This window comes from Heterocephalus glaber, unplaced genomic scaffold (genome assembly GCF_053883595.1).
Source record: "Heterocephalus glaber isolate CG9 unplaced genomic scaffold, H.glaber_assembly_v1.0 deba00000122, whole genome shotgun sequence".
In the NCBI taxonomy this organism is placed as follows: Eukaryota; Metazoa; Chordata; class Mammalia; order Rodentia; family Bathyergidae; genus Heterocephalus; species Heterocephalus glaber.
In genome coordinates, this window is record NW_028258138.1 from 59829993 (window position 1) to 59838876 (window position 8884).

The 8884-nt window shown below is 37.5% G+C and overlaps 1 pseudogene; it reads left to right on the top strand.

Annotated features, from left to right (window-relative positions):
* Positions 1–3467: 3467 nt before the first annotated feature.
* On the top strand, positions 3468–5900 carry LOC101704379 (transforming growth factor beta receptor type 3 pseudogene; annotated as a pseudogene).
* The last annotated feature ends 2984 nt before the right edge of the window (positions 5901–8884 follow it).

Here is an 8884-nt window from a genome sequence, read left to right on the forward strand (position 1 = left end):
CTCTTACAAGAGGTACTGACCTTCAGTTCCATTGAAAATAGTTAGTGATAAAGAATAACTCAACATAACTTTAACTACAGTATCTCAAATTCATGTTTTCTTCAAAGTAGATAGACTTTAAAAATATTTACAGTATTCTTTAATTTAAAATTTATAAGATGTCAGGGCCAGGGATTTAGCTCACTGCCATCACACTTGCCTCACAAGCACAAGATCCTGAGTTCTATTCCTGGTACTAAAAAAAGAAAAATAAATTATTAGATGTCAAGAATGTTACAAACAGATTAGAGTCTAGTAATAGTAAATATTTACAACTTATATACAACTTATAGATTAGATCTTGGCAAACTTCTGGAAAGCAAAATTTAAATTTTATAATCTTTCAATTTACGTAGCACTAGCCTAATTACGTTACAAAACCTCCAAAACCACACTGTGAGCGAGACAAGCAAATCCAACTATCTCCATTAGGAAACCCTAACCAGAAGAAAAATGTTCTTTTCTAGTTGATATACAATTAGCTAGTAGTTTGCAACTCACACTTTCTACTTCCATTACAAATGCCCCATAGAAAGCAATATCAGTGAGAGCACAACTCATTGTCATTTTGAGAGCAAAACTCTGGCACTGATGTATGCAAGTATTTAATTTTTTAAAGAATGATCTGAAAGAAATCTGAAAATAGAAACACTGAAAACAGAGTTGGTATTGAACTGACTACAATATCAGCTAAACTTCTTTTCCTGTGGAAAGTATAATAAATGGGCTGACCTAAATTGCAAGCAGACACATACACACACACACACACACACACACACACACACACACACAAACATACACATCAAAAGGGAACACATTAGATCACAATATAAATTCGTGTTGAAACTGAAAATGACTGCAGGTATGGACAACTGTGGAATGCAAAAAAAGTGTTTTCACTCTATGAAAGTGATTTCCCTCAATGATCATGTATCAAGCTCAGTTTCTGAAGCTATTTTTATCCCTGACTCTGGGAATTAAAAGTGTAGAGCTGGAATACACAAAGTTGTCTTGAGGAAAAATGAGTGTAGAATTTCCTAGATAAAGCAGAACAGGCACCAAACACTTGACAGTCACATGACCTCTTCATAGTCACCTGGGGACAATGTGAAGGCAAAGAATAGTCTGGTGGGAAGAATCTTGCAGTTTTAATAACCACAGATTTCCTGCAGGTGTCCTGGTGTGTTTCAGTCTAGTTCAAAGAAGTAATGTTCCATAAAATTTTATCTAGGTTAACTTTTCTGAGCTCTTCTTTCCCACCTTGGTGCGTATGATTCCTTGCCAGAACAAACTATGCTCCATAATAAACAGGGGGCTGTTTTCAGCAAAGGGCATGCAATGGTACTCTGTCCTGCACTCATCCCATGAATTCTCGGCATGCCCAAAAGTTTAGAAAAGGCCAACAGTTTCTGAAATCCTCCTTTCAATTCAGGCAGTCTTCAGTTTAAGTATCATTTCTTAGACTCATGCACATCCTCTCCAGTACAAAAATCTTAATAGATAAGCAGATCCATAGATCAAACAGAGGAAATATAAACAATTCCATATTTACTCTGATGAAAAAAGAACTATAAAATCTTATAAGGAAAAAGGGAAGTAAAGTGGTGAAAACCATAATAATGATTATACAAGTCAGTTAGAAATGAAAGAAAAGATGTAAAGACCAAAGCTAACAACATGATATTAAACAGTTTGTGTCTTTATTTCTTCAGCTGTAACCCCATTAAATTTTTTATGAAGTTATTAATGGTTTTATTTTTTATTAGTACATGTATCAAGTACATGAAGTCTACAATCACTTTGCGGAATGGGTACATATACATAACACAGCTTACTTCTTTATTTAACCCCCTTCCCTCCCAATTCCCTCCCTTCTTTTCTAAACCCTCTTTCCTTATTTTCATTCTTCTTAATATTAATAATCTCATCTCATGTTTATTATGAATTTTAACCAAATTGTAAGTGATTGATATTTTTAGAGAAAATCTCTTCCTTACAAACAATTGATCAACATGCAAACAATTGAAGTTACTAATATATGAAGAGTAAATCTACAAATATACAATATAGGATATGTAGTGAGGATATTCCAAAGCTAATCAAACACCATTTTGATTATATTTAGAGTTAATATGTGTATACTGAAATAAGCTCAATCATTTTTTACAACAATCATAAATGCATTTTACAATTACTACTATAAATTTGTTAATTATTTGCAAGTTTTATACCATCTATTGAAACCCACCAATCTACAGCACTTATATTGTAATTATTGTAACATCACGGAGAACCTTTCTCTTTCTTGGCCCTTGTACATATGTTTATATGCAAGTGTTTATTTTATTATGAATATTTTAGAATTGTTATGGTAGTTGTTCAGACATCACATTTTAAAGTATCTTTCAAAATTGTTTGACATTTCATATCAATTAAGTACTTAATACTAAAATATATCATATTTTAATTAATTTAGATAAAAAAATATACAATTTCTCCACAAAATATTCCTTCCACAATTTAATATAGTTATTCTATGTGATGGTAGCTATGATTTAACCATTATTAGGAAACTTCCCTTAACTTATGATCAAGGGGAAAAAAAGGTTATTATCAAAATTATGGTCTATATGTAAAATAGAAAAAAGCAGGAAATTTTGCCATTTTTTACCATGGATGAACCTGGAGGACATTATATTAAGTGTAATAAGCCAAACACTGATAGATAAATGCTGTGTAGTCTTATATATGGAATCTAAAATAGCTAAATTCTTAACAACAGAGCATAGAATGATGAACGTCAGGGCCCAGTGTTGTGGGAAATAGGAAGATGTTGGTCAAAAAGTGAAAACTTTCAGTTATAAATTAAACAAGTTTTTAATGATGTAATGTACAATGTAGTGGGTGGTGGATATGCTAATTAAAGTGATTGTGTTAACTGTTATACAATTTGTATGTACAGAAAATCATATTTTACTTTTTGTATATGTTCAGTCTTTATTGACTGAATATCTTCAAATAAGATAAAAGGGAATGGGAAGTGTGAGGGGTAGGGGAAAGGAAAGAAGGGAATGGAATTAATATGAGAAAATGAAAAAACGGAAGCAAAGTCTTTGCAAATAGGGAATGATGGAGGGGTTGAAAGGAGGGCAGGGGAATGGGGAAAAAATAAGAACCAAGAGAAATTATGTAGAGGTGCAGATTTCTAATGATGAATGGCATTATATTGTATACCTAAAATGTACCAATAAAACTAATTTTAAAAAAAGAAGAAAAAAACAACAACAAAATGAGATAAAGAAGCACTGTCAAGATTTGGATTTCCTAACACATCCAGTCTCTTCCACAAACACTTTGATAAAAGCAACCAATGTTGTCAGTCAGTTGTTTTCAATGAAGGATACTCTTGATGCTTGAGTGGGCTACAAGCCCACCTATTCACCTTTGATACAATGCATTTAACTCAGCATTTGGCAAGTACAGCTCTCACTTTATTGACTGAATATCTGAAGCCTATTTCCTCAGTCTACATTCACCACAAGCCTGTTGTGTTTCTGCTCAACTCCCCGCAACCCCTGGTCTGGCATTTGAAAACAGAGAGACTCGCCACTGGGGTCCCCAGACTCTTCTTGGTGTCTGAGGGTTCTGTGGTCCAGTTTTCATCAGGAAACTTCTCCTTAACAGCAAAAACAGAAGAAAGGAACCTCCCCCATGGAAATAAACATCTATTAAATTGGGCCCAAAAGGAGTATGGGGCAGTTACTTCATTTACCAAACTCAAGATAGCAAGAAACATTTTTATTAAAGTGGGGGAAGATCAAGTGTTTCCTCCCACATGCAACATAGGGAAGAATTTTCTCTCACTCAATTACCTCGCTGGGTACCTTCAGCCCAAAGCCGCAGAAGGGTGTGTGATGTCCAGCCAGCCCCAGGATGAGGAAGTACACATCACTGAGATAATCACCCCCAACCCTTACCCTTACAGTGATTTCCAGGTGGATATAATAATTGACATAAGACCTTCTCCAGAGGATTCTACAGTGGTCAAAAATCTCAACCTGATCTTGAAGTGCAAAAAGTTTGTCAACTGGGTGATCAGATCTTTTGATGTTAAGGGGAACCTGAAAGTTATTGCTCCCAATAGTATTGGCTTTGGGAAAGAGAATGAAAGATCCATGACAATGACCAGATCAATAAGAAATGACATTCCTTCCAACCAAGAGAATTTGGTGAAGTGGGCTTTGGATAACGGCTATGGTCCAGTGACATCATACACACTGGCTCCTGTGGCTAACAGATTTCATGTTAGAGTTGAAAACAATGAGGAAGTTCATACCATCCCTCCTGGGCTACAGATCCTGCTGGACCCAGTCATCCTGCCTGGCCCATAGAACTCACCCTTCCAGGGAGGGGGTAGCTGAACTGGAGGTCTCCCCTTTCCTTTTCCTAATATCTCCAGGAGAGGCCAGAAGGAAGGAGGAGAAGATAGGATCCCTAGGCTAAAGAATTCTGTCATCTCCAGTGTACAACTGTTTCCTGGTCCCAGAGAACTGGAAGAGGCACAAGGGAGTATGGATATTGTCCCATCAGTCAAATGTGACAATGAAAAGATGATTGTGGCTGTAGAAAAAGATTCTTTTCAGACCAACGGCCACTCAGGGATGGAGCTCACCCTGTTGGATCCTCCTGCAAGGCCAAGATGAATGGCACGCACTTCATTTTGGAGTCTCCCCTGAATGGTTGCGGAACTTGGCGCCTGCAGCAGTCAGCCTCCTGTGGTGTGGTTTACTATAATTCCATTGTGATACAGGTTCCGTCGCCTGGGGACAGCAGTGGCTGGCCAGATGGTTATGAAGATTTGGAGTCAGGTGATAATAGATTTCCAGGAGATTTGGATGAAGGAGATGTTTCCCTCGCCAGCCGTCCTGAAATTGTGATGTTTAATTGTAGCTTGAGGCAGCTGGGGAATCCCAGCAGCTTCCAGGCCCAGCCCAGTGGAAGCATCACTTTCAACATGGAGCTGTACAACACTGACCTCTTTCTGGTGCCCTCCCAAGGGGTCTTCTCTGTAGCAGAGAATGGGCACATTTACGTTGAGGTGTCTGTCACTAAGGCTGACCAAGAACTAGGATTTGCCATCTAAACGTGCTTTATCTCTCCATCTTCAAACCCTAATAGGATGTCTGATTATACTATCGTTGAGAACATTTGTCCTAAAGATGAATCTGTGAAATTCTACAGTCCCAAGAGAGTGCACTTTCCTATCCCACAAGCTGAGATGGATAAGAAGAGATTCAGCTTTGTCTTTAACTCCATGTTCAACACCTCACTGCTCTTCCTGCAATGTGAGCTGACAGCTGTGTACCGAGAAGGAGAAGGATCACCAGAAGTTGCCTAAGTGTGTGCCTCGCGATGAAGCCTGTACCTCGCTGGATGCTGCCATGATCTGGGCCATGATGCAGAACAAGAAGACATTTACCAAGCCACTGGCTGTGATTCACCAAGCAGAACCTAAAGAAAAAGTTCCAAGCATGAAGGAATCAAATCCAGTTCCTCCACCAATTTTCCATGGTCTGGACACCCTGACTGTGACGGCGTTGCATTCGCAGCATTTGTGATCGGAGCACTCTTGACAGGAGCCTTGTGGTACATCTATTCCCACACAGGAGAGACAGCAGGAAGGCAACAAGTCCCCACCTCTCCACCGGCCTCAGAAAACAGCAGTGCAGCTCACAGCACCGGAAACACAGAGAGTATGCCCTGCTCCAGCAGCAGCACAGCCTAGCCACCCCAAGCCCGGCCTCCACTGCCAAGGGCAGAGCCTGACGCTGATGCCATGTGTCTAGATTCGGAAGGCTTGATTTGGTTTCCCTTGTAAAGAGAGAGAGCGAATGTCAGTGTAAAGATTACCTATTACATTCACCACTCATGGCCAATGGAAATGTGACCCCTGGATCTCTGCAACACACTAGAATTCATGTGGAAAAGCTAAGATGGCGGCCTTCTCCACCGGCCCCTCCCAGGCTAGGGGGTTTTCAGTGTGAAACACATGCCGGTTTTTAAAATGCTGCTTTATCTAGGGGATAACATCAATAATTTGGGGCCCTGAGTTTTATCTACACTCAAGGAGATGGTCAAAGGGTCATAGCTAGATAGTAGACCCAATGAGATGTGGGCAAAGAGTCTTTTACATTTGAATCAAGATATAAAACAAAAGAAATGCTTCAAGGCTGTCTCAGTGCTCCTCAGTGCCTAATTCTGTACCCCATCTGGATGCCCACTCCTGACTGGCCACACTTTGTGAGATCTGATATGTGGCCTCTGGTTGCTGCCCTCTGGTTGCTGTCACCTGTCAAGACAACATTCCTTTTTTGTTCCCTGGGCCAAAACCAGTGCTGATTAATGTGTCAGTTTATTTTCTTCCCCCCACTCAAACACACACTGACTAAAAACTTGTCTTAATGCAAATTTTGTCTTTCTTATAGGCATGTAGAAATTGAAAATGGTCAAGGTCTGGAACTGTAAAAAAAAAAAAAAAGCTCTCACTTATGTATGTCTATCCAGGAAATACAGACCCCAAATGAAATAGCAACAGAAGGAACAGTAAATTACAACATAATTTACTGAATATTTTCTCTAATAATTATTTTCATAAAAAAAAGAAAAATGGGTTTCTCTACATCCTAACAAAAATGATTTTAGTACCAAAAATGTTTTGTGCTATAAAATGTACTCGGGTGTATCATTGAGCTGACTCCACTACGTTTTCCAATGCTATGACTGCCTAGGTACAGTCTTTCAGTTATCTGAACAGATTTTTCTTAATAAAATACTTATGAAAAAACAGTTTTAGAGAGAAGACAGTTTATGACAGATAGAAATCTACATCTGAGAGATTCTGATGTATAATATGTGAACACAATTCTGAGTTAGATATAGTTACTTTGTCTTTTAAATTATATTTTAGGGAAGATCATGATCTGAAATAAATATAAAAATAACTTATGCTCCATATGGAAAGTTTCACTGAACGTGATTATCACATTTTGTCAGAGGGAAATTTTCTGCTGAGAAATTTACATATGTGATTCTCAAACAAAAGTGATTAAAATGCATGGGGTTGTGAAAGCTATGTTTGAATCTTTTAACCCAGATGATACTGGTGTGTCCTTGAAACATATAACATGATATAGAAAATCTTGGGAATTTCAAGGGTGTATTGAAGTGGGGATTAATTACAGATGGAATCTGGCACCTCTAAGTAAACTATATTAGAAATACTTGAAGGTCAAATGTTTCTGAGTATTTGAGAAGCTACTGGAGTTTTCAAAGCAACTGCACATGTTGAATTCTAAGTGTAAATGATGTTCCTAATTAATTCAATGATAGAAGTAACATGCTTCTGTGGACTGTTTAACTTATTTGGTAGAATGGCACTTATCAAATTTGAGGTATTTTTTCTATTATTTTGCTTTCCTCAATGTACTCTGATTAATTCAGTTATGAGAAGCTACTGTGATTTTAAAAAAATTTGGTCTCCCATCCAAGTACTAACCAGGCTCGACCCTGCTTAGCTTCCGAGATCAGACAAGATCGGGTGCGTTCAAGTGGAAAGGAAAAATTATGAGAAAAGAAAAAAAATGGAAACGAAGTATGTAAATAGGGAAGGGTTTAGGGGTGAAGGGCACACAGGTAATGGGGAAAAAATGAGAACCAAGATACATCATGTACAGGTATAAGCACCCAAAGATAAATGTAAATGTATTGTATATCTAAAATGTACCAATAAAAGAATTTAAAAAAAAATAAATAAATACAAATAAAAATTTAAAAATATGGTACTGTCAAAGAAACAGATGAGAATCAATGAAACAGATTAGAAAATGGAGAAACAACTCCAAATGCATTCAGCTACCTTATCTTTGACAAAGGGGCCAAACACCTTCACTGCAAGGAAGATAGCCTCTTTAATAAATGGTGCTGGAAAAACTGGCTTTCCACATGCCTAAGATTGAACCTAGACTCATATCTCTCACACATACTAAACTAAAATGGAAATGGAGCAAATATCTAAATATTAAGACAGAAACACTTAATATGCTGGAAGATAGAATAGGTAAAACTTTAAAAAACAAGAAAAATTTCATCTTACTCCAGAAAGAATGGCTGCTATCAAGAAACCAACCAATAAAAAATGCTGGCAAGGCTGTGGGGAAAAAGGAACTCTTCTCTATTGTTGGTGGGAGTGTAAATTGGTACAACCAATATGGAAATCAGTATGAAGACTCCTCAACAAATGGAAATTAGAAGTTCCATATTACCCAGCTATGCTCCTTCTAGATATCTTCCCAAAAGGTTTAAAAGCATCAAACTATAGTGATATAAGCACTCTCATATTTAAAGCAGCACAAATTGTGATAGCTAAATCTTGAAACTAGCTCATATCCCCATCAACAGTTGAATGGATGAAGAAAATGTGTTATTTCTATACAATTTCTATACAATATATCTTATTATGCCACAAAGAATAAATATATCATTTGTATGTAAATAGGTGAACCTTGAGACCATAATTAATGTTAGCCAAAGTAAATCAGACACACTTTTCAGTATCTCATTGCTTCTCTTGTGTGAGAAACTCAAAGGGTAAATAGAGGATAGGGAAAGTAGGACTGGGAAGTAGGACAAATATGTTCAGATGGGAAGGAGAACAAAGGAGGGAGGAGGGGAGAGGGAAGGATAGGAAAAGTGTTAAAAAAGAGAGAATGAGAGGGCAAAATAGAAACAAAGCTTTTGTAAATGGGGAGGGGAAGATAGGTTGAAGGGACAGGAGGTAAATGAAAAA